Genomic DNA, 25,181 nt, shown 5'->3' on the forward strand with positions numbered 1-25,181 from the left:
TGCTCGTGTCCTCTACCGCTCCGTTCCTGCTCTCCGGCACAAACAAGGGCATTGGAAGGATGAAACGTGGCTGGGTCTTTCAGCATGACAATGATCCCAAACACACCGCCTGGGCAACAGTGGCTTCGTAAGAAGCATTTCAAGGTCCTGGAGTGGCCTAGCCAGTCTCCAGATCTCAACCCCATAGAAAATCTTTGGAGGGAGTTGAAAGTCCGGTGTTGCCAGCAACAGCCCCAAAACATCACTGCTCTAGACGAGACTGCATGGAGAATGGGCCAAAATACCAGCAACAGTGTGTGAAAACCTTGTGAAGACTTACAGAAAACGTTTGACCTCTGTCATTGCCAACAAAGGGATATATACAAAGTATTGAGAGAAAACTTTTGTTAGACCAAATACTTATTTTCCACCATAATTTGCAAATAATTTCATAAAAAATCCTACAATGTGATTTTCTGGATTTCTTTTTCTCATTTTGTCTGTCATAGTTGAAGTGACCTATGATGAAATTCAGCCTCTCATCTTTTTAAGTGGGAGAACATGCACAATTGGTGGCTGACTAAATACTTTTTGCCTCACTGTATATATACTGTATGTGTGCCCTTTCACTTCTGTAACAGACCAAGCGTTTGGGCTTAGGCCTCCATGCTGTTACTGTGTTCCATTCTCTACTACTGCTCCTCTCTCGGTGCTGTTGATATACAGGAGGATGCTGGTCAGGAGACGGTGCTGTTGATATACAGGATGATGCTGGTCAGGAGACAATGCTGTTGATATACAGGATGATGCTGGGTCAGGAGACGGTGCTGTTGATATACAGGAGATGCGGGTCAGGAGACGGTGCTGTTGATATACAGGATGATGCTGGGTCAGGAGACGGTGCTGTTGATATACAGGAGATGCTGGGTCAGGAGACGGTGCTGTTGATATACAGGATGATGCTGGGTCAGGAGACGGTGCTGTTGATATACAGGATGATGCCGGTCAGGAGACGGTGCTGTTGATATACAGGATGATGCCGGTCAGGAGACGGTGCTGTTGATATACGGGATGATGCCGGGTCAGAGGACGGTGCTGTTGATATACGGGAGATGATGCCGGGTCAGGAGACGTGCTGTTATATACAGGATGATGCGGTCAGGAGACTGCTGATAGGATGACTGCCGGGTCAGGAGACGGTCTGTGATATACGGGATGATGGCCGGGTCAGGAGACGGTGCTGTTAGTATACGGGATGATGCCGGGTCAGGAGACGGGTCCTGTTTGATATACAGATGATGCCGGGTCAGGAGACGGTGCTGTTGAATAACAGGATGATGCCGGGTCAGGAGACGGTTCTGTGATATACAGGATGATGCCGGTCAGGAGACGGTGCTGTTGATATACAGATTGTGCCGGGTCAGAGACGGTGCTGTTGAATACAGGATGATGCCGGGTCAGGAGACGGTCCTGTTGATATACAGGATGATGCTGGTGTCAGGAGACGTGGCAGTTGATATACAGGATGACCGGGTCAGAGAACGGTCAGTTGATATACGGATGATGCAGTCCAACAACCTCATGCAGTGTGGTGTTGTGAATATACCGTGCAGCTTGGCAGCATTGTTTAGCCATTATTACAACATTGAAGGCTTATATCCCTGTGAATTTAAATGCAATTTCGACATACATAAACTGTTGTGCCTTGTTGTATCTTTCATAACACACAGACTGTTATAAATGGTCTGGCTGTTGGTGTAAAGCACTTAGGTAGTCACCTGTAGTTGACGTGAAGTGGGCATCGTACACTAACAGGCACTGCTGTCGCTGTGGCTGACAGAATGTGGTGGAAAACAGCACCACTTTGTGTCTAAAGACACTGTTGTGTGTGTGTGTGTGTGTTTGTGTGTGTTTGTGTGTGTGTGTGTGTGTGTTGTGTTGTGTGTGTGTGGGTGTGTGTGTGTGTATAGAGTATATGAGTGTGAATACAATACAGCACGAGTCTGTCATTGTATATGTGAGTGTTTGTGTGTGTCTGTGTGTATTAATCTGTGCATATGATGTGTGTACGCTGGTGTGTACGCTGGTGTGTACGCTGGTGTGTACGCTGTGTGTACGCTGGTAGTGTGTGTACGCTGGGTGTACGCTGGTGTGCGTACGCTGGTGGTAGCTGGCTGTAGGTGGGTAGTCGTGGGGTTGGTGTGTAAGGTGTGTGTACGTTGGTAAGGTGTGTACGTGGTGTGGAAGTGGTGTGTACGCTTGGTGGTGTGGTAGCTGTGTGTACGTGTGTGTGTGTACGCTGGTGGTCGCTGGTGTGTGACGCTGGTTATGTGGTGTACGCTGGTGGTACGCTGGTGTGTACGCTGGTGTGTAAGTGGTTGTACGCTGGTGTGTACGCTGGTGTGTACGCGGTGTGTACCTGTGGTTGCTGGTGTGTACGTGGTGGTACGGTGTGTGTTTTACGCTGGTGTGTACGCTGGTGTGTACGCTGGTGTTACGGTGGCTGTGTACCTGGTGTGTACGCTGGTGTTGTACGCTGGTGTGTACGCTGGTGTGTACGGTGGTGTGTACGGTGTGTGTACGTGGGTGTACGTGAGTGTGTTACGGGTGGGTGTACGGTGGGGTGTACGCTGGTGTTGTACGCTGGTGTGTACGCTGTGTGTACGTGGTGTGTACGTGGTGTGTAGGTGGTGTGTACGCTGGTGGTAGCTGTGTCGCTGTGTGTACGCGGTGGTACGCTGGTGGTGCTACGCGTGTGTACGTGGTGTGTACGCTGGTGTGTAAGCTGTGTGGTATGCTGAGTGTGTACGTGGTGGTACGGTGGTGTGTACGCTGGTGTGTACGCTGGTGTGTACGCGTGGTGTGTACGCTTGGCGTGTACGCTGGCGGTGTACGGTGGTCGTGTACGGTGCGTGTACGGTGGCGTGTACGTGGCGTGTACGGTGGTGTGTAAGTGGTGTGTCGCTGGTGTGTAAGTGGTGTTGTACGCTGTGTGTACAGGTGTGTGTAGCTGGTGTGTACGCTGGTTATTGTGTGTACGCTGGTGTGTACGCTTGGTGTGTAGCTGGCTTGTGTGGTACGCTGGTGTGTACGCTGGTGTGTACGCTGGTGGTAAGGGTGTGGTACGCGGGTTGTACGGGTGTACGCTGGTGTGTACGCTGGGTGTGCTGGTGTGTACGGTGGGTGTGTACGGTGGTGTGTACGCTGGTGTACGGGTGTGTCGTGTCGTGGTGTGTACGCTGGTGTGTACGCTGGTGTGTACGCGTGGGTGTCGTAGGTGTGTACGTGGTGTACGGTGTTGTACGGGTGGTGTGTTACGGTGGTGTGTACCTGGTGTGTACGCTGGTGTGGACGGTGGTGTGTACCGTGGTGTGTACGTAGGTTGTACGTGCATGGTGTACGCTGTTGTGTTTGTGACGCGTAGTGTAGTGGTGTACCTGGATGTGTGTGTACGCTGGTGGTACGTGTGGTGAGTGTACGCTGGTGGTACCGGTGGTGGTGGTGTGACCAGGCTGGGCTCGGTGTACGCTGGTGGTGTGTACCTGGTGTGTACGCTGCGTGATGTGTGCGGTTGTGTACGGCTGTCCGTGTGTAGCTTGCGGGAGGTGTGTACGCTGCGGTGTGTAGCTGGTCTGGTGTGTGGACCTGGTGTGTACGCTGGTCGTGTACGTTGGGTTGTGACGTTGTGTGTACGCTGGGTGTAGGTGGTCTGGTGTGTGTACGTGGGGTCGGCTGTAGTGTACGGCTGCGGTGTACGGGTGGGGTGTGCGTGCTGGTGTGTACGGTGTTTAGGGTGTGACGGTGGTGTGACGCGGTGACCTGTGTGACAGGTAGGTGTGTACGCTGGTGTGTACGGTGCTGGTACGGTGGTTTGTCGCTAAGGTGGTAGTGTGTTGCGCTGTGTGTACTGCTGGTTCGCTGTGTGTGCTGGTGTACGTGGGTGAAGCTTGTAAGCTGTGTGTACGCGGGTAGTGTTGGTAAGAATGTCGCTGGGTGTGGCTGGGTGTTTACGTCGGGGGCTTGTTAGCTGGGTTCTGGTGTACTGCGTTGCGTTGTGGTAGTACGTGGGGTGTGTACGCTTGTTCGTGTGTGTAAGTTTGTACGTGGTAGTGTACGCTGGTGTGTACGCTTCGTGTAGTGGTTGTATAGCGTGGTGGTACGCTGGTGTGGTAAGGTGGTGGTAGCTGGTGCGGTGTGTATCGCTGGTGTGGTACGCCTGGTGTGTAAGGTGGTTGTGTACAGCTGGTGTACGCTGGTGTGTAGTGGTGTACGCGGTTACTGGTCGGTGGTATGTAAGGTTGTTTGACCTAGTCGTCGTTGTGTCAGTAGCAGCTTTCCCCCAGGCTGGAGGATGTGACTGTGTCAGTAGCATTGCCTCACTGGCAGGACAGTGGGTGAGCCTCTTCCACGAGGCGGTTGGCGGGACGGACTGTCCAGTGAGTGTATTTGTCAGTAGCAGCATTGTTCCCCAGGCTGGAGGGACTGTGGTTGTGTCAGTAGCAGCTTGTCTCCCCAGGCCTGGGGACTGTGACATCATGTCAGTAGCAGCTTGTTCCCTTCAGGTGGAGGACTGTGTAGGTCGTAGGTTCCGCTTGGAGGCGATGTGTCAGTAAGCAGCTTGTTCCCCAGGCTGAGACGGGCTCGTGCAGCTGCCCCCACTGGGGACTTGGTGGTTGTTCGTAGCAGGCTTGTACCCCCAGGCTGGTGGGGTTGTGATGGTCTTTGGTGCGGGGGTTGTGGCAGTTGTGTGTCAGTAGCAGCTTGTTCCCTCAGGCTGGAGGACTGTGGCTGTGTCAGTAGCAGCTTGTTCCCTCAGGCTGGAGGACTGTGGCTGTGTCAGTAGCAGCTTGTTCCCCCAGGCTGGAGGACTGTGGCTGATTCCTGTTACTGAATGGTCACCTAACCAGGAATCCTGCGCTGTCATGAAACTCTGTATGTGTGTAGCTATGCTTTAGTCCTCCAGGACCACAACAACCACCTGCTCCCTGCTGGAACCAACAAAGCCTCCTCAAATTAAGGCCTGTATTCGCAAAATGTCTCAGAGTAGGTGTGTTGATCTAAGATCAAGTCCCTCCTGTTAATATAATCTAGTTTGTTATGATCTAAAAGGAAAAACTGATCCTAGATCACCACCTCTTGTAATTACAACCACCTGGTCCCTGGTGGGAACCAACCAACATAAGCTCCCCAGCTCACAGTATGAGACCCAGAGAAAAGGCTTTATCTTATCAAGACCGTAGAGCTAATTCTTTCATTCTTCGACCTTCTTTCATAACGCTGTTATCGAATCCCAGAAATCCCTTCCCCTTGTTCAGTCTTTTACAACTTAATGTTCAGGTATTTCCTCACCCTTGTTTTGTTTTAACTCTGTATTCTATTCTATATTGACTCAAAATGTTGTCCCCTAACTTGTCTTCTTGAAAAATCAATCAAGGAAAAGTAGAATCAGAAGAAATGTCATGTTGAATTGAAGTGATGAATCATACTGACTGTGCTGCTGCTTTCACAGCAAGCTGGATTGGAAATCAGGCCATTTTATGTGACGTATGCATTTCATCCCAGATATGGTGTCGGTACAAAATTACAACGTGTCGGATGGGATTGGATCCCTTGAACATGAGTCACGGAGGATGAGGAAAGGATTTAGGACGTGTTTGGTTTCTGTAGAAGATTAATCATAAGCAGGTTGAAATCAGGATGGTTTCTGAAGCCAAAATCAGACAGAGGAAATCACATTTTGTAAAGTAGAACACATGCAGCACTTGTCTGGCTGACACCAAACTCCAAGTTCTCCTGACCTTATTCACCTTATTTAAGAACCCAGAAACGAAACAATGTCCGAACGTTCTGTTTTGTGGAGAACTTCCGTTGTGGCGTACTTGACATTTTGCGAACGTTATGCTAACTAGCTCAAAATGCTGTGGGATCATACCAAGAAAAACCTTTCAAAGTCGAATGGCAAGTCTGTGCCACATCCGCAGATTATTTAAGAGTGGGAGGACGATATGAAAAAATGGCCACATATCACCTATGAAGACATCTTCAATTATTTTGTCTCGTCTCTTGGTGTGGATGGGTCAGAGACGAGGATCTACAAAAGCACAGAGGCATATCAATACCTCCACAACGGCAAAGTTGGACGGGTGCTTATTCACTGTCTTGAGGATGACAACCTGGTGTTCCTCAAAGCAGATGTCCAGCCCAGTCAGAGCAAAACACACCATCATTCTGCCTGGATTCTGGTATCATCTGTCTGCACGGTGGAGACTGCAGGGTGTTCTTGTGTTGCAGGGCAGGGGAAGTTTTGCAGTCATGCAGTTGCAATACTATGGAAGGTAGCTAGCTCGCTGGCTATTTTAATGATTAGCCTTTGTATGACTGATATGTTTGACGTTAGCTAACTAGCTAATTGTGATGATACCATATCACTGACCAGAACTGGTAACGTTAACTATTACAACATGCACACACGGTTAATGGTTTAAATGGCTCATTGTATAAGTATATCAGTCTAATCTCAAATGACAAAGAGGTAGCTTCAGAATCAAGGTGAGTTTTACAATCAAATAGGAAATGACCAACATGACATAAACCTACTAGTTAAAAGGGTACTGTGTAAACTAGTCAGCTGTGAACACCATGTAAACTAGTGCTCTGTACTGTAATTGACTATTCTAACAGTAGTGTTTGGTTGACGGTGCAGAATGCTGTGTATGGAGGATTGACAGGGGTGTCCTGTACAGATGAGCAATGCCAGTGGAACTCTGGGACGCAGCGGAATTTAGCCCCGAAAAGGTTGCGCGAGATCTGTTTCAAACGTCACAAACCAAGTGACGAGTTCTCTGACAGCACCCCAGCCGCTTCTCCATCTCTAACTCCTGCGTACCACTCCCACAACGCACTTAAGAAGAGTTTGGAAGGGGCCAATGTTCCAGTGTAGGAGCCTTCTGCACAAGTGCATCAAAGCTAAACCAGTCAGTCATCATGTTCAAGCTGCAGTAACACAGCTACACCAGCCTTGTGGTGAACACGGCATCAACATGCGATGTCAGAAATGCTTGTCATTTGATGACGTTTATGTTAAGCTGGAGGAGTGGAAATGTGCCAGCTTGGAGGAGGTCACTAAAGCACAGAGTGTCTCCCATGCGTGGTGGTATGACGCGAGTAAACTTCCCGATCACTGCTAGCTCAGCAAAGAAGGTTCCTGTGCTCACCTCAACAAATCCCAACAACTTTGTGCGGGAGCATCTCTTCCCCCTTGTTCCATGGGAACTCAGCAACCACATTTGGCAAGGAGAACGAGCAGGTGGCCTACACATGGATGGAGAGCTGTGGGTTTAGTCTGGAGAGTAGAGGTACAGTAGTGAGTGTCAAGGAGACATGGCTTTCTGCAAGCCCAGATGGAGTGTTAAACTCTCAAGAGCTTCTAGAAATGAAATGTCCTGTTCTGAGTAAGAAGTGTGAGTCTCTGACCGAACTGTTCTCTGGCAAACACACCGATGTGAAGCTGGTGGATGGGGTTCCTCAGCTGAAACCTAATAGAACCCGTGGGTACTACATGCAGGTGATGCAAACTGCTTGTCTGGGCTCCTTCCGAGCAGGTTGTCATTTGATATGAAGTTCTGTGCTGATATCCCTAAACCGAAGGCATTCTATTTCACACATATGCTGACAAGGATAGTAGATGAGTTCCAGTCAGGCAGACTAACTCTGTGCTCCAAATATGTTCATCTATGTGATGTCTAAGGGCTTAATACTTCAGTGTTTTTAAATAGTTCCTATATTTTGTGCCTTGTAAAGCTCTCTGTCATCGCTACCTTATTATCTAAGCATAACCCTTGATTGGTGTTTTTTTAGTCTTGCATAGATCTCTTCATATGCACATTTTCCTGACTATATTAGCATAATTCTTTAAAAAAATATATATATCTTGCCTTGTACAGCTCTCGTCATACATGTTTATCTAATGCCTACAGATAACGTCTTATGATTTAGGAATATTGTACCTTGTATAGCTCTTTCTTTTCATATGGGACTTCATGAACTTATCTAAGCATACGGTTACTGACTCCGTACCGGTGTTACTTTTTATAATAACTTTTTCTTTTAGTCTACTTGGTAAATATATTCTTCTTCTTGAATTGCACTGTTGGTTAAGGGCTTGTAAGAAAGCATTTCACGGTAAAGTCTACACTTGTTGTATTCGGCGCATGTGACAAACAAATACATTTAAACTCAGTTTTTCACAATTCCTGACATTTAATCCATGTAAAAAATTCCATGTTTTAGGTCAGTTAGGATCACCACTTTATTTTAAGAATGTGAAATGTCAGAATAATAGTAGAGAGAATTATATATTTCAGCTTTTATTTCTTTCATCACATTCCCAGTGTGTCAGAAGATTACATACACTCAATTAGTATTTGGTAGCATTGCCTTTAAATTGTTTAACTTGGGTCAAACATTTTGGGTAGCCTTCCACAAGCTTCCCACAATAAGTTGGGTGAATGTTGTCCCATTTCTCCTGACAGAGCTGGTGTAACTGTGTCAGGTTTGTAGGCCTCCTTGCTCGCACACGCTTTTTCAGTTCTGCCCACACATTTTCTATGGGATTGAGGTCAGGCTTTGTGATGGCATCTCCAATATCTTGACCTTGTTATCCTTAAGCCCATTTTGCCAACTTTGGAAGTATGCTTGGGTCATTGTCCATTTGGAAGACCCATTTGCGACGAAGCTTTAACTTCTCGACTGATGTCTTGAGATGTTGCTTCATATATATCACATAATTTTACTTTCTCAATGATGTCATCTATTTTGTGAAGTGCACCAGTCCTTCCTGCAGCAAAGCACCCCCACAACATGATGCTGCCACCCCCGTTCTTCACGGTTGGATGGTGTTATTTGGCTTGCAAGCCTCCCCCTTTTTCCTCCAAACATAACGATGGTCATTATGGCCAAACAGTTCTATTTTTGTTTTCATCAGACCAAGAGACATTTCTCCAAAAAGTACTATCTTTGTCCCCATGTTGCAGTTGTAAACCGTAGTCTGGCTTTTTTATGGCGGTTTTGGAGCAGTGGCTTCTTACTTGCTAGCAGCCTTTCAGGTTATGTCGATATAGGACTCGTTTTACTGTGGATATAGATACTTTTGTACCTGTGTTCCTCCAGCATCTTCACAAGGTCCTTTGCTGCTGTTCTGGGATTGATTTGCAATTTTCACACCAAAGTACGTTCATTCTCTAGGAGACAGAACGCGTCTCCTTCCTGAGCGTATAGACGGCTGCATGGTCCATGGTGTTATTCTTGCGTACTATTTTTGTACAGATGAACGTGATACCTACGGACATTGCTCCCCAAGGATGAACCAGACTTGTGAAGGCCTACAATTTTTTTCTGTCTTGGCTGATTTCTTTGATTTTCCCATGATGTCAAGCATCCCCTTACCCAATGTAAAATGCCTGTTCTGCCAGTTATTGTGGCATTCCCTTACCCAACATAAAAGGGCCTGTTTGTGTGTGAATGTTTGTTTTGAAAAGTTGTGAGAAGCTATACTGAGTTAGCTAGCTAGTTGCGAACTATTTCCCGGAAATGCTTAACCAGAAGTCCCCCACAAAAAAACTAGAAAGACCCCGCCCATATTTCCATTGAGATGAGGTGAATAGTCTGGAAAGGCTCTTGATGTTTGTAGGCACGATCCGACGATAATGAAGGGAGCTGCGCCTTTTTTACTGATTGGTTGTCCTCTGTCTTTCTTCATGAAACACACACACAACACACACACACACACACACACAGCACACACACACACACACACACACACACACAACACACACACACACACCAACACACACCCCACACACACATCACACACCACAACACACACACACACACACACCACACACACAGCAACACACAGCCCCCGAGCGCCACCGCCTTCCATTACAACTGTTAGATTTTCAAATCCAGATAACGAGAGGTCTCAACCTCCCATGAAAGAAAACAACTTTGAGAGAACCAATCAAAGCTCAGACCATTTCTGTGCGAATACTGCATTTACAACAGACCAGTGTGCCACAGACCAGTGTGCCACAGACCAGTGTGCCACAGACCAGTGTGTCACAGTGTACCACGTGAGTTGTGTGAGCCAGGTTAATGCAGAACGTCCTCACTGCCAAATCATTCTGGTGTGTAGTCAACAATTCTAAAGATCAGAAAGGGCCCTAGATTCTATCATTCCAAGCATTCACTACAGTCACAATAGCCAGGAGGTGACCTGCAGAAGAGAGAAGAAATGAGAGGAAACAGAGGAGAAAGTGAATGGAGGGGAGCGACTGTGGAAGAGATAGTGTGTAAAGAGACATTAGAGGTTAGAGGCTCATGGCTTGTCTTGTGTTTTTCTGTCCTGTCATAGAGAGAGAGAGATCCTTGAATTGAAATTGAAATTGAGAGCGAAAGAGCGGGAGAACGAGAGAGAGAAAAGAGAGGGAGAGATAGCGAGGAAGAGACAGGATTTTAATTTCCTCTTTTGAAGAATTGTGACTGAAAGCAGGAAGGAACCGTGGCACAGAGTCACTTCCTCCGCAGGCAGCTCCTCTTCACCAGAAACACAGTTTGCTGTAACACTATCGCGATTCCAGTTAATAAAACCTCACTCTCTTAAAATAACACAAGTCTAATATAACTTGATACATGCTTATAATGCATTATGTTGCTATGTTACTATTTTACTGCTAGTGGATAGACTCACTCGTTAATAAAACCTCACTCTCTTAAAATAACACAAGTCTAATATAACTTGATACATGCTTATAATGCATTATGCTGCTATTACTATTTTACTGCTAGTGGATAGACTCACTCTTTTTACTCAAAACCATGACCTATATGCCACTAGTCACTAAGGGCATATCCCAGTTTCTTCTGTGCTTGTTATGTGTCATGTTATCAGGGGTGGAGAAAGTCACTCATAATTTTTTATTTTAGCATGACCTGTCTGCGCTAGACACTATAGGACTACTTCCCTAACTATGGATACCTTTGACCCCAATGTTGTTAAAGCTGTGACCCTTGAACCTGCCTCTCAGACATGGTAACATTCCCTCACCTTATGACTGGTTAACGGCCTCAGATGTGACCTTGTTACCGCCCTGCAGACACGCACGCACGCACGCACGCACGCACACACACACACACACACACACCCACACCCACACACGCGCGCGCGCACACAGACACACACGCCATTGGCGTCTCCGAACTCCGTAATTGGTCTATTAAGTGGGACGGGGGCGGGAGTATTTGATCTGTGTGGCTAAGCGCCTGTCAATCGAATGCGATTACACCCTCCCCCTTGCGCTTCTCACACGTTCTTTACATTCAACCGGAGACCGACAACAACACAAACACACGTTGAGCAGGCTGCGACGGTGTGCTTTCGGATGGTTCGCACACAGTATGACAGGATGTAGCAGTGGCGAGCGAAAGAAGAAGAACAGCTTGTGGTCGTGTGCGATGTGACAGAGGGCCGGAGGTGTAGCCTAGATAGGAGAGTGACCAGAGCAAGGACAGGGACAGAAGCAGACCGTAGCGCGATTACCCACGGCAGGTTCTAATGACAGCACCACGGCTGGCGCTTCTAACCTGATTTACCGCTTTATGCATTTTTGCTCCAAAAGCTTTTTTCTTGATGCAACGCTGGATTTTTACGCACTAACCTAAGTCTGACTCAGGTCAGAGACTTCTGCACACAGGGAAACACGGAAAGAAAGAGGATAGAATGGTGAGCCAAAACGACTGCTCGGTGAAGGTCTCTTTAAGGTAAGCCCCTCAGCGATCCTGAAAGCCCACTCAAAGATTTCTGCCGACCTTTGCAGAACGCATTGTGTGTCTTGTCTGTCTCTATGTGTCTCTGTTCCCGGTCTATTCATTAATTGATTCCCTAACATGTGTGCCCAATAATTATTCACTGGTATTATTTACCGCTCCATATGTGGACTATAGTAGACTAATAACTGCGTTATTATCAGTACAGTTAGAGAATGTGCCTCGCTTTCGCCACGTACGGCTGGCGTTCCATTTGCCTACACACAGCAGATAATGCAACACATGAGCGAGCATGTCTTCATATAGGTGTAGGGTTATGTAGACCAGTAATGTTATTATGCTGTTGGGCTTAATAATAATAGTTGATAATCATGATGGTTGTGTCATTCTGAAAGGCCAGTTAACCAGGTGCGGGCGCGGTATCCATGGGGCGTTTCTGTCAGTCACAATAATATCACATTTTCTCCATGTGAGGTCTCCATGCCATGCGTTGGTTGCATTATGGTGTAGTCCTTACATTGTTACAACATCATTGCTTTCCCTCAAAACTCGCACCAGACGTTGCAGAAATGTGCTTCTGTTAAGTCGGAGAATCACAAAGAGATGAAGGTGATGCTCTTCCTCAATGTCCTTCACGTTTCTACCGCTGCCTTTGTTGAGAATACAACCTGAAGGCATGGGACTTGGGTGTGAGGAAATTAGGTTATTGATGAATATTGGGACATGATTGCTGATTACATTTTTGCACCATAGGTGGGTATTATAAATCACAGTATAGGCTATCACCCACCTTTTGTTAGACCTTTATGATGTAGCTAAGTGGATGTAGAATACATAGCACACAGTACTATTGATGTGAGGAGGCGTGACTTCAGTACTTGGGCTATAGTACTGTATGTGAGTACTGTATTCTCATTCTCTGTCTGTGTATTGTTGCGCGCGCTAACCTGTGTATTGTTGCGCGCAGCCAGCCAGCTCAGCCCGGTGGTGTGTCGGTCCATTGTCTAACAGTCTCCGGGGGAGGGGAGGCGGGGGGGTCAGGGCAGGGAAAAGATGGTGCAGCCACCCTTTGAAGTCAACCATGATATTGATGGCCCCATTTCCCCAGGTGGTGCCCCATGTGTGGTTGGTGTTGGTAACAAGGCGTGTAGCCTGTAGTCACTGTGCGTCCCAAATGGCACCCTATTCCCTATACAGAAGGGTAGGGCTCATAGGGCTCTGGTCAAAAGTAGTGCACTATGTAATGAATAAGGTGCCATTTGGGATGTAGTCTGTCTGTTGCCAAAATGACATAAAGAGGAAGTAGCTTTAGTTTACATTTCGCTGAGTCTTTTCAAAACAGGGAAAATAAGTGGGTTTCGCTGGTTGTTCATCTGTTGTTCATATTGGGAAGTTGGTCCGCTGTAGAGTGGGGTCATAGGTCACAGGGTTAGGGTTAGTTGGTCCGCTGTAGAGTGGGGTCACAGGGTTAGGGTTAGTTGGCCCGCTGTAGAGTGGGGTCATAGGTCACAGGGTTAGTTGGTCCGCTGTAGAGTGGGGTCACAGGGTTAGGGTTAGTTGGCCCGCTGTAGAGTGGGGTCATAGGTCACAGGGTTAGGGTTAGTTGGCCCGCTTTAGGGGGAGGTCATAGGTCACAGGCCGCAGGTAGCCTAGTGGTTAGAGCATTAGGCCAGTAACCGAAAGCTGACAAGATAAAAATCTGTCGTTCTGCCCCTGAGCAACGCAGTTAACCCACTGTTCCTAGACCAGTTAACCCACTGTTCCTAGACCAGTTAACCCACTGTTCCTAGACCAGTTAACCCACTGTTCCCCGGGCGCCCGAAGATGAGGGGTTGGGTTAATGCAGAAGACACATTTCAGTTGAATGCATTCAGTTGTACAACTGACTAAATCCAATCAAAGTTTATTTGTCCCGTGCACCGAATACAACAGGTGTAGACCTTACAGTGAAATAAATGCTTACTTACAGGCTCTAACCAATAGTGGAAAAAGGTGTTAGGTGAACAATAGGTAAGTAAAGAAACTAAACAACAGTAAAAAGACAGGCTATATACAGTAGCGAGGCTATAAAAGTAGCGAGGCTCCATACAGACACCGGTTCGTCAAGCTGATTGAGGTACTATGTAGATATGGTTAAAGTGACTATGCATATATGATGAACAGAGAGTAGCAGTAGCGTAAAAGAGGGGTTGGTGGGTGGCGGGACACAATGCAGATAGCCAGGTTAGCCAATGTGCGGGAGCACTGGTTGGTCGGCCCAATTGAGGTAGTATGTACATGAATGTATAGTTAAGGTGACTATGCATACTGTATATGATGAACAGAGAGTAACAGCAGCGTACAAGAGGGGTTGGGGGGGCACACAATGTAAATAGTCCGGGTAGCCATTTGATTACCTGTTCCGGAGTTTTATGGCTTGGGGGTAAAAACTGTTGAGAAGCCTTTTTGTCCTAGACTTGGCACTCCGGTACCACTTGCCATGCGGTAGTAGAGAGAACAGTCTATGACTAGGGTGGCTGGGGTCTTTGACAATTTTTAGGGCCTTCCTCTGACACCGCCTGGTGTAGAAGTCCTGGATGGCAGGCAGCTTAGCCCCAGTGATGTACTGGGCCGTACGCACTACCCTCTGTTGGCCGAGCAATTGCCGTACCAGGCAGTGATGCAACCAGTCAGGATGCTCTCAATGTTGCAGCTGTAGAACCTTTTGAGGATCTCAGGACCCATGCTAAATCTTTTTAGTTTCCTGAGGGGGAATAGGCTTTGTCGTACACTCTTCACGACTGTCTTGGTGTGTTTGGACCATTCTAGTTTGTTGTTGATGTGGACACCAAGGAACTTGAAGCTCTCAACCTGCTCCACTACAGCCCCATCGATGAGAATGTGGGGTGTGTTCGGTCCTCCTTTTCCTGTAGTCCACAATCATCTCCTTAGTCTTGGTTACGTTGAGGGATAGGTTGTTATTCTGGCACCACCCGGCCAGGTCTCTGACCTCCTCCCTATAGGCTGTCTCATCGTTGTCGGTGATCAGGCCTACCACTGTTGTGTCGTCTGCAAACTTAATGATGGTGTTGGAGCCGTGCCTGGCCATGCAGTCGTGGGTGAACAGGGAGTACAGGAGGGGACTGAGCATGCACCCCTGTGGAGCTCCAGTGTTGAGGATCAGCGTGGCAGATGTGTTGCTACCTACACTCACCACCTGGGGGCGACCCGTCAGGAAGTCCAGGATCCAGTTGCAGAGGGAAGTGTTTAGTCCCAGGATCCTTAGCTTGGTGATGAGCTTTGAGGACACTATGGTATTGAACGCTGAGCTGTAGTCAATGAATAGCATTCTCACATAAGTGTTCCGAACCTTGAAAGCGGCAGCTCTACCCTTTAGCTCAGTGCGAATGTTGCATGTAATCCATGGCTTCTGGTTGGGGTATGTACGTACAGTCACTGTGGGGACGACGTCCTCGATGCACTTATTGATAAAGCCATTGACTGATGTGGTGTACTCCTCAATGCCATCGAAAGAATCCCAGAACATGTTCCAGTCTGTGATAGCAAAACAGTCCTGTAGTTTAGCGTCTGCTTCATCTGACCACTTTTTTATAGACCAAGTCACTGGTGCTTCCTGCTTTAATTTTTGCTTGTAAGCAGGAATCAGGAGGATAGAGTTGTGGTCGGATTTACCAAATGGAGGGCGAGGGAGAGCTTTGTACGCATCTCTGTGTGTGGAGTACAGGTGATCTAGAATGTTTTTCCCTCTGGTTACACGTTTAACATGTTGATAGAAATTTGATACAACTGAATAGATATCCCCCTTTCCCTTTACTAATGACTTGTCGAACTGGCCGGGGAAGGGAGGTAAAAGGTATCCGTTTGTCGGTCACACCTCCCACCATAGCCGCAGGAAGTAGTTTGGGGTTGGGGGTGCTGTGAACGTCTATATCGGTCCTCTAATACAACACTAGTAAAGGCCTATGCAATACTTTTGTGAAAACATTTATACTAAGTATTTGAGTGTTTAACAGCATTTGTAATTTGAGTCTGATAATTATCTGTACAAAACAGTTAATCTGATTATACTTGGGGAATATAAAAAATATGCAATTTATTTCTATGTGAAATCTGAAATGGTCTATTCATTCCTTTTCCATTTTAGTAGACCCTCTATCCCTCTAGCAAGTTACAGTAGTGAGTGCACACGTTGTCATACTGGTCCCCCGTGGGAATCGAACCCACAACCCTAGTGTTGCAAGCACCCTGCTCTACCAACTGAGCCACATCATCACAAACCACTTGATGTCTCCATGTACTCAGTTACTGTAGTGCACATTGTGTTATCGTCATGGTGATAGAAAGTGTACAGGTACAAACCTAGATGACCAGCCTCTGTATAATACAGTCATGTACATTAACATGACGTGGTTTGTAAGGATGGTACATTAATACTGCGCCAAAAAAGGTGTTTTCCATGTTATTTGATCCAGAGAAATATTTAATTTGACATGGATGTTTTAGGTCTTTGTACATAACTTTGCACCTTGTGATGTAAATGTTTGAGGACAGGTTCTTTCTGGAAGCCATTAGAATGACGATCACAGAGAAAGGTACAGGGCAACAACTCTTACAATCCCAAATATTTAATCCTGCAAGATTCTGTTCCTAATTATACAACTACATTGTTTGCCAGCGGAGATGCTGAATAATTCGTTTTGCCCGCGCTACAGGCGTCTATATGTGGCCGCTAATACTAGTAAAGGCCCAGTGCACTACTTTTGTGTAAAAAATATATTTTTACATTTATTTTTGTATTTTTGTATTAATTATTTTTCAGGGGGTGCTGCATCACCCTCAGCACCCCTACTTTCCGCGGCTATGTTTCACACACACTTTCACATCAACACACATGGTAGGAGTCTGACATGACTTGACAACACAGCAGCAGGGGACCTACGGTGCTGTACCTATATGGTCATCTGTCTCGGCTCAGCTCTTTAGGGCAAAGCTGCGTTATTCAGCACATAGACATGATTGGGTAACTATGGTAGTAACACTTACAGTATGTCGTTAGTACCAGGCTACCCTGCACCAGGTACAATACTATCAATCACATTTATTTATAAAGCCCTTCTTACATCAGCCGATGTCACAAAGTGCTGTACAGAAACCCAGCCTAAAACCCCAAACAACAAGCAATGCAGGTGTAGAAGCACTAATCCATCTTCATTCAGTAGAAACATGCAGTTAGCACATAGAGTTATGTAATAACCATAACACCACTGTTGTCATAAGTATCTAATTGACTGTGGTGATGCATGCTCTATTCTCTTCTTCTTCTTCGTGTGATCTGATCGCTGTGTGTATTTACTCTGTTCCTAATGGGTGACACTGAAAGCAGCATTAGTAGTGACAGGAAGTGGGGACTGAAGCATATAAACAAAGACACGGATCAAGATGACTTCCTGTGGAACTCGATGGATGGTTTTCCTAACGACAGGGAGACTAATCCTGGAAACACCAGTACCACTGATAACAGAGAATGAATGGATGGTGTGTAATTGCTCCCACATTTCTTGTCAGAATGATGTTCTGCAGTTAAGGGACTGGGAGTGTGTTAAGACCACAGCCTGGGTTTGATAGGTGTGTGTGTTGACAAAGGGAGGCGATGACAGCCAAACAAAGTCAAGTAACTCACCACCCTGACCTATAGATCAGACCTGACCCCTTCTCCTCTCTTTTCTATAGATCAGACCTGACCCCTTCTCCTCTCTGGTCTATAGATCAGACCTGACCCCCTCTCCTCTCTGATCTATAGATCAGACCTGACCCTCTCTCCTCTCTGATCTATAGATCAGACCTGACCCCCTCTCTCATCTCTGATCTATAGATTAGACCTGACCCCCTCTCCTCTCTGGTCTATAGATAGACTCTGACCACCCCTCTCCTTGCTGGTCAGTGATTAGACACCTGCTCCCCTCTCCCCTGTGATAGAATTTGACCTGACCCCTTCCTCTCTGGTCTAGTAGATTAGACCTGACCCCTCTCCTCTCTGGTCTATAGATTCAGACCTGTACCCCCTCTCCTCTCCTCTCGGTCTATAGATCAGACCTGACCCTCTCGTCCCTCTCTTGATCTATAGATCAGACGACCTCTGCTCTACAGATCAAACCTACCCCTCTCTCGGTCTATTAGATTAGACTGCATCCATCGTCCTCTCTGATCTATGATCAGACCCTGACCCCTCTCCCCTCTCCCTCTGATCTATAGATCGGCCTGAATTTCCTGCATGCTGTTCCAAAAGACAGGCCAACACTCAGGCAACACTCAGGCAACTCAGGCAACTATCAGACAACCAAGAGACACCAATAGACAACCAATAGAAACCAATAGACAACCAATAGACAACCAATAGACCACATTTAGACACAATAGACACCATTCAGACAACATTTAGACATCCAATAGCCAACCTACAAATAGCCTGTGAAGCAATGTCCAGGAACAAGTTCAGGACCAATGTCCAGGAACCAATGTCCAGGAGCAGTGTCCAGGAGGCAGTGTCCAGGAGCAATGTCCAGGAACAAGGACCCAGAATCTCCTCTGGTTTTCCTTCCTGTGCGGTCGCGGCATCTTGAGGGATGGGTGTGGGCCTGAGGTTAACAGAGTCCTGTCTCTGGGGCTTGGTTTAAGACTCTAAGGCTTGAGGTTGACAGATGTACAGTTAAGTGAAGTTTATCATACACCTTAGCCAATATAATTTTAAACTCAGTTTTCACAATTCCTGACATTTAATCCTAGTAAACATTCCCTGTCTTAGATTTAGTTGGATCACCACTTTATTTTATATGTGAAATGTCAGAATAATTAGTAGAGAGAATGATTTATTTCAGCTTTTATTCTTTCATCACATTCCCAGTGGTCAGACGTTTACATACATTCAATTAGTATTTAGTAGCGTTGCCTTTAAATTGTTTAACTTGGGTCAAACCTTTGGGGTAGCCTTCCCAAGACTTTGACCACCAATAAGTTGGGTGAATTTTGGCCCATTCCTCCTGACAGGGTTGGTGTAACTGAGTCAGGTTTATAGGCCTCCTTGCTCGCACACGCTTTTTCAGTTCTGCCCACACATTTTGGGATGGTGTCTTCGGTTTGCAAGCCTCCCCCCTTTTCCTCCAAACATAACGATGGTCATTATGGCCAAACAGTTCTATTTTTGTTTCATCAGACCAGAGGACATTTCTCCAAAAAGTATGATCTTTGTCCCCATGTGCAGTTGGAAACCGTAGTCAGGCTTATTATTGCAGTTTAGGAGCAGTGGCTGCTTCCTTGCTGAGTGGCCTTTCAGGCTATGTCGATATAGGACTCGTTTTACTGTGGATATAGATACTTTTGTAACGGTTTCCTCCAGCATCTTCACAAGTTCCTTTGCTGTTGTTCTGGGATTGATTTGCACTTTTCGCACAAAAGTACTGTAACGGCGTTCCTCCTCCTCTTCATCCGAAGAGGAGGAGCAGGGATTGAACCAAGGTGCAGCGCGTTGAAATGACATACTGAAGTTTATTTAACAAGAACAAAACTAACTATACTTGGAATGATACAAAATAACAAAAACGAATGTAGACAGACTAGAACGACGAACTTACATGAAACATGAAGAACGAACGAACAAGTACTTACTACAAAACAAAAACGACGAACGAACGAAACAGTCCCGTATGGTGAAAACATATACACAGACACAGGAGACAACCACCCACAAACAAACAGTGTGAACAGCTAACCTATATATGGTTCTCAATCAGAAGACAACGTCAAACACCTGTCTCTGATTGAGAACCATATAAGGCTGATTACAATAGACCTAAACATAGAAACACAAAACATAGAAATGCCCACCCAAACTCACGTCCTGACCAACAAAACATACAAAACTAACAGAAAACAGGTCAGGAACGTGACAAGTACATTAATCTCTAGGAGACAGAACGCGTCTCCTTCCTGAGCGGTATGATGGCTGCGTGGTTCCATGGTGTTTATAGCTGCGTACTATCGTTTGTACAGATGAACGTGGTACCTTCAGGCGTTTGGAAATTGCTCCCAAGGATGAACCAGACTTGTGGAGGTCTACAATTTTTTTCTGAGGTCTTGGCTTATAGGCCTCCTTCCTCAAATGATGTCAATTAGCCTATCAGAAGCTTCTAAAGCCACAACATCAGGTTCTGGAATTTTCCAAGCTGTTTAAAGGCACAGTAAACTTCTGACCCACTGGAATTGTGATACAGTGAATTATAAGTGAAATAATATGTCTGTAAACAATTGTTGGAAAAATGACTGTTATCGCACACGTGATTCCTAAAATCTTGCACAAATAAGTTTGTTAACAAGAAATTTGTGGAGTGGTTGAGAACGAGTTTTAATGACTCCAACTAAGTGTATGTAAACTTCTGACTTCAACTGTATGTCTCTGAGGCCTGATGTTGACAGATGTACAGTACCAGTCAAAAGTTTGGACACACCTTCTCATTCCAGGGTTTTTCTTAATTTTTTACTATTTTCTACATTGTAAGATAATAGTGAAAATCAAAACTATGAAATAACACATATGGATACATGTTAGTAACCAAACAAGTGTTAAACAAATCAAAATATATTTTATATTTGAGATTCTTCAAAATAGCCACCCTTTGCCTTGATGACAGCTTTACACACTCTTCACATTCTTTCAACCAGCTTCATGAGGAATGCTTTTCTGACATTCTTGAAGGAGTTTCCACCCTCTCCCTCCTCTACTCTCCCCTCTCCTCCTCTCCCCACATCTCCCCTCCCTCTCCCCCTCCTCTCCCCACCCTCTCCCCTCTTCCTATCTCCCTTCCCCTCTCTCCACTCTCCTCTCCCCTCCCACCATCTCCCCTCTCTCCCCTCCCCTATCCCCTCTCCCTCCCCTTCTCTCCCCTGGGGAGCTGAGATAACCCAGGTCTCATGAGGAACTTTCCCACCTGGACAAAAGGAACACCATATGAGATTGCTATTCATTGACTACAGCTCAGCGTTCAACACATAGTGCCCTCAAAACTCATCACTAGCTAAGGACCCCGGGACTTAAACCTCCCTCTGCAACTGGATCTCGGACTTCCTGACGGGCCGTCCCCAGGTGGTAAGGGTAGGTAAAACACATCCGCCACGCAGATCCTCAACATGAGGGCCGTCAGGGCTGTGTGCTCAGTCCCCTCCTGTACTCCCTGTTCACTCATGATTGCATGGCCACGCATGACTCCAACAGCAATCTTAAGTTTGCCGATGACACAACAGTGGAAGGCCGATCACTACAATGATGAGAAGCTATAGGGAGGAGGTCAGAGACCTGGCCGTTTGGTGCCAGGAAACAACTCTCCCTCTACGTGATCAAGAAAAGGAGATGATTGTGGACTACAGGAAGGAGGACCGACCACGGCCCCCATTCTCATTGAAGATGCTGTAGTGGAGCAGGTTGAGTTTCAATTCCTTGGTCTCCACATCACCAACAAACTAGAATGGTTCAAACACACCAAGACAGTTGTGAAAAGGCACGACAAAACCTATTCCTCCTCAGGTGATGAAAAGATTTGTCATGGGTTGTCAGATCTCAAAAAGTTATAACAGCTGCACCATTGAGAGCATCTGACTTGTTGCATTACTGCCTGGTATGGCAACTGGTCGGTCTCTGACCGCAAGGCACTACAGAGGGTAGTCAGAGGCGGTGTAGATGAAGGGCCTAAAAATTGTCAAGACTCCAGCAACCCTTATCATAGATGTTCTCTCTGCTAGGCGCGATGTACCGGAGGTAACTGGACCATTGTTCGCACAGGCAAGAGGGTACCGGACGTTATAGTATTTGAAGGATTCTGATTGTAGGCTAGAGGACTTTGCATAGTAATCAAACTAGAGTGCCAGCCACGTAAAGAGACGGGGGGGGGGGCGCCAAGTTAGAAAAGCGGCTTCTTAACGCAGGCGTTCTAAGGCGTCTACCGGGGCACAAACCAATAGACTGCCTCACTGAACAATCTAATCAGTCCCCGGCTACTCTTGAGACTGATTTGCATATGCGCCCCCTCACCCCCCCCCCCCCGTCTCTCTGTCTAGATGTGCTATCTATGTTTATTATCTATGCAAAGTCACTCTACCTACATGTACATATTACCTCAATTACCTCAACTAACCAGTGCCCCCTGCACATTGACTCTGTACTGGTACCCCCTGTATATAGCCTCGCTATTGTTATTTTACTGCTGCTCTTTAATTATTTGTTACTTTAATTTTTTTGTTTGTTACTTAACAAATGTTTTACTTAACACTTATTTTTCTTAAAACTGCATTGTTGGTTAATTAAGGGCTTGTAAGTAAGCATTTCACTGTGAGGTCTACACCTGTTGTATTCGGCGCATGTGACGAATAAAATGGGATTTGATGTTCTGTTCCTCTTGTTGTGATGAGGCTGTAAATAGGTGGTTATTAATAGTTTATTATAAAGAATCTGTGATTATGAACAGGAAGGGAAATAGGATCACTGTATGTTGTTGTCACAAACATTTTACCAAACTGGTCTGCCATGCCTTACATTTTTGCTCCATTCTGTGTGATGCAACTTGTGTTATGTGAAATTATTTTCTGTTCCAATCCTTTTTCTGATAAACCTTTTTCTGCTTCAAACCTTTTTCTGCTAAACCTTTTTCTGCTTCAAACCTTTTTCTGATAAACCTTTTTCTGCTTCAAACCTTTTTCTGCTACAAACCTTTTTCTGCTACAAACCTTTTTCTGCTTCAAACCTTTTTCTGCTTCAAACCTTTTTCTGCTTCAAACCTTTTTCTGCTACAAACCTTTTTCTGCTACAAACCTTTTTCTGCTTCAAACCTTTTTTTTCACAACAATGGCAATTTGCCCTTGACACAACAGTGAGTTGCCTACAATGACACAAACTGGGATCATCAGCTAGATTCAGCCGTGGGACGGTTTCTTCTTGAGTGGATGGTCAGGGGGCCAGAACCTAGTTACAGATCATTTGTAGACTGCAAATTGACTGCAAGAAGCCCAACAGATATAATATTTGACTAAAACATAGTCATTTCAAACCTTGCTTCTATTTGTATACGATCACCTTTCTCTCTCTATTTTGTGTTGGAATATTTTGACTTCCTGAATTAAAACCCCTTGTAGATGATTTGATGGTGTTTTTACAGCCTTCCTTTCAGTTGGATATTTATTTTTACATTTAACTAGGCATGTCAGTTAAGAACAAATTCTTATTTACAATGACGGCCTAGGAACAGTGGGTTAACTGCCTGGTTCAGGGGCAGAGCGACAGATTTTTACCTTATCAGCTCGGGGATTCGATCTACTTTCGGTTACTGACCCAACGCTCTAACCACTAGGCTACCTGCCGCCCCAACAATACAATTTATGTCCACCAATACAATAAAAATAGTTTTTTACTGATAAACCAGCATTTTAAATAGGAATTTAAAAGTATTTGTTTTGGTTTGTGGATGTATGTCCTGTGTAGGCTGTGTGTGTGTCTGTTTCCTGTTGACACTGCGTGAACCGTTCACTGGGTCCACAGCCTCTCTAGGGGGGCTGCTTTACAGGCCTCACTCTGGTGGGAACTAGCCGCTGGTCATAATGTCTGTCTGGGTGTGGGTATGTGGGGGAAGAGTAGTGTGTGTGTCCATAGTGTGTGTGTTAGCGTGAGTCTGTGTTAGTAATGGCGGTTAATGGGAGACTGGCCCCCTGTCATGGTCCGCTCTGTAAGGCAAATAACTAATAGTTAGCTCCTGTTAAGAGCTGCTCCAGGACAGATACTTCCTGTAGTCTCCTGTATAACATGCATCCCTCCCTCCTACCCAGTAAGCTGGGTTGAATGAGCAATCTAACATGACTGGATAAGTTAAAGCAAGTGTTCAGCGACAAAGCTTTCCAGGAAAGGATGCAATACAATGCTGTTACTAGTGTAGTTAATTACAGTTTTACAAGAGCTGCTGAACGTTTCACCACGTATTCCTGACAGGGCACCAGATCTAGCAACACTATCTTCACGTATTCCCGACAGGGCACCAGATCTAGCAACACTATCTTCACGTATTCCCGACAGGGCACCAAATCTAGCAACACTATCTTCACGTATTCCCGACAGGGCACCAGATCTGCAACACTATCTTCACGTATTCCCGACAGGGCACCAGATCTAGCAACACTATCTTCACGTATTCCCGACAGGGCCCAGATCTAGCAACACTATCTTCACGTATTCCCGCAGGGCACCAGATCTAGCAACCATCTTCACGTATTCCCGACAGGGCACCAGATTAGCAACACTATCTTCACGTATTCCCGACAGGGCACCAGATCTAGCAACATACTTCACGTATTCCGACAGGGCACCAGATCTAGCAACACTATCTTCACGTATTCCGACAGGGCACCAGATCTAGCAACACTATCTTCACGTATTCCGACAGGGCACCAGATCTAGCAACACTATTTTCACGTATTCCCGACAGGGCACAGATCTAGCAACACTTCTTCACGTATTCCCGACAAGGCTCCAGATCTACTTCAACAGTAAAGAACAGTAAAGTGCAGAATGTAAAGTGCAGAATAGTAAAGTGCAGAATAGTAAAGTGCAGAATAGTAAAGTGCAGAATAGTAAAGTGCAGAATAGTAAATGCAGAATAGTAAAGTGCAGAAAGTAAGAGTGCAGATAGTAAAAGTGCAGAATAGTATAGTGCAGAATAGTATAGTGCAGATATGTATAGTGCAGAATAGTAAGTGCAGAATAATAAGAGTGCAGAAAGAAGTGCAGAAAGTAAAGTGCAGAATAGTAAAGTGCAGAATAGTAAAGTGCAGAATAGTAAAGTGCAGAAAGTAAAGTGCAGAATAGTAAAGTGCAGAATAGTAAAGTTGGTAAAGTATGGTAAAGTATGGTAAGTATGGTAAAGTATGGTAAAGTATGGTAAAGTGTGGTAAAGAACGGTAAAGAACGGTAAAGTATGGTAAAGAACGGTAAGAGGGGTAAAGTACGGTAAAGTAGCGTAAAGTACGGTAAAGAACGGTAAAGTACGGTAAAGAACGGAAAAGAACGGTAAAGAACGGTAAGTAACGGTAAAGAACGGTAAAGAACGGTAAGAAAAGGTAAAGTACGGTAAAGAACGGTAAAGACAGTAAAGTACGGTAAAGAACAGTAAAGTACGTATAGAACAGTAAAGTACAAGTACAGTACAGAACAGTAAAGTACAGTACAGAACAGTAAAGTATAGTACGAACAGTATAGTAACCGAACAGTAAAGTACAGAACAGTAAGAACAGAACAGAACAGTAAAGTACAGAACAGAACAGTAAAGGTACAAGAACAGAACAGTAAAGTG

General features: G+C 45.7%; 1 pseudogene; it reads left to right on the forward strand.

Annotated features, from left to right (window-relative positions):
- The first annotated feature begins 11,373 nt into the window (after positions 1-11,373).
- The window catches only part of LOC112074518 (kinesin-like protein KIF21B), a 74,377-nt pseudogene continuing 60,569 nt past the window's right edge, over positions 11,374-25,181 (forward strand).

Source organism: Salvelinus sp. IW2-2015, unplaced genomic scaffold (assembly GCF_002910315.2).
Source record: "Salvelinus sp. IW2-2015 unplaced genomic scaffold, ASM291031v2 Un_scaffold2669, whole genome shotgun sequence".
NCBI lineage: Eukaryota > Metazoa > Chordata > Actinopteri > Salmoniformes > Salmonidae > Salvelinus > Salvelinus sp. IW2-2015.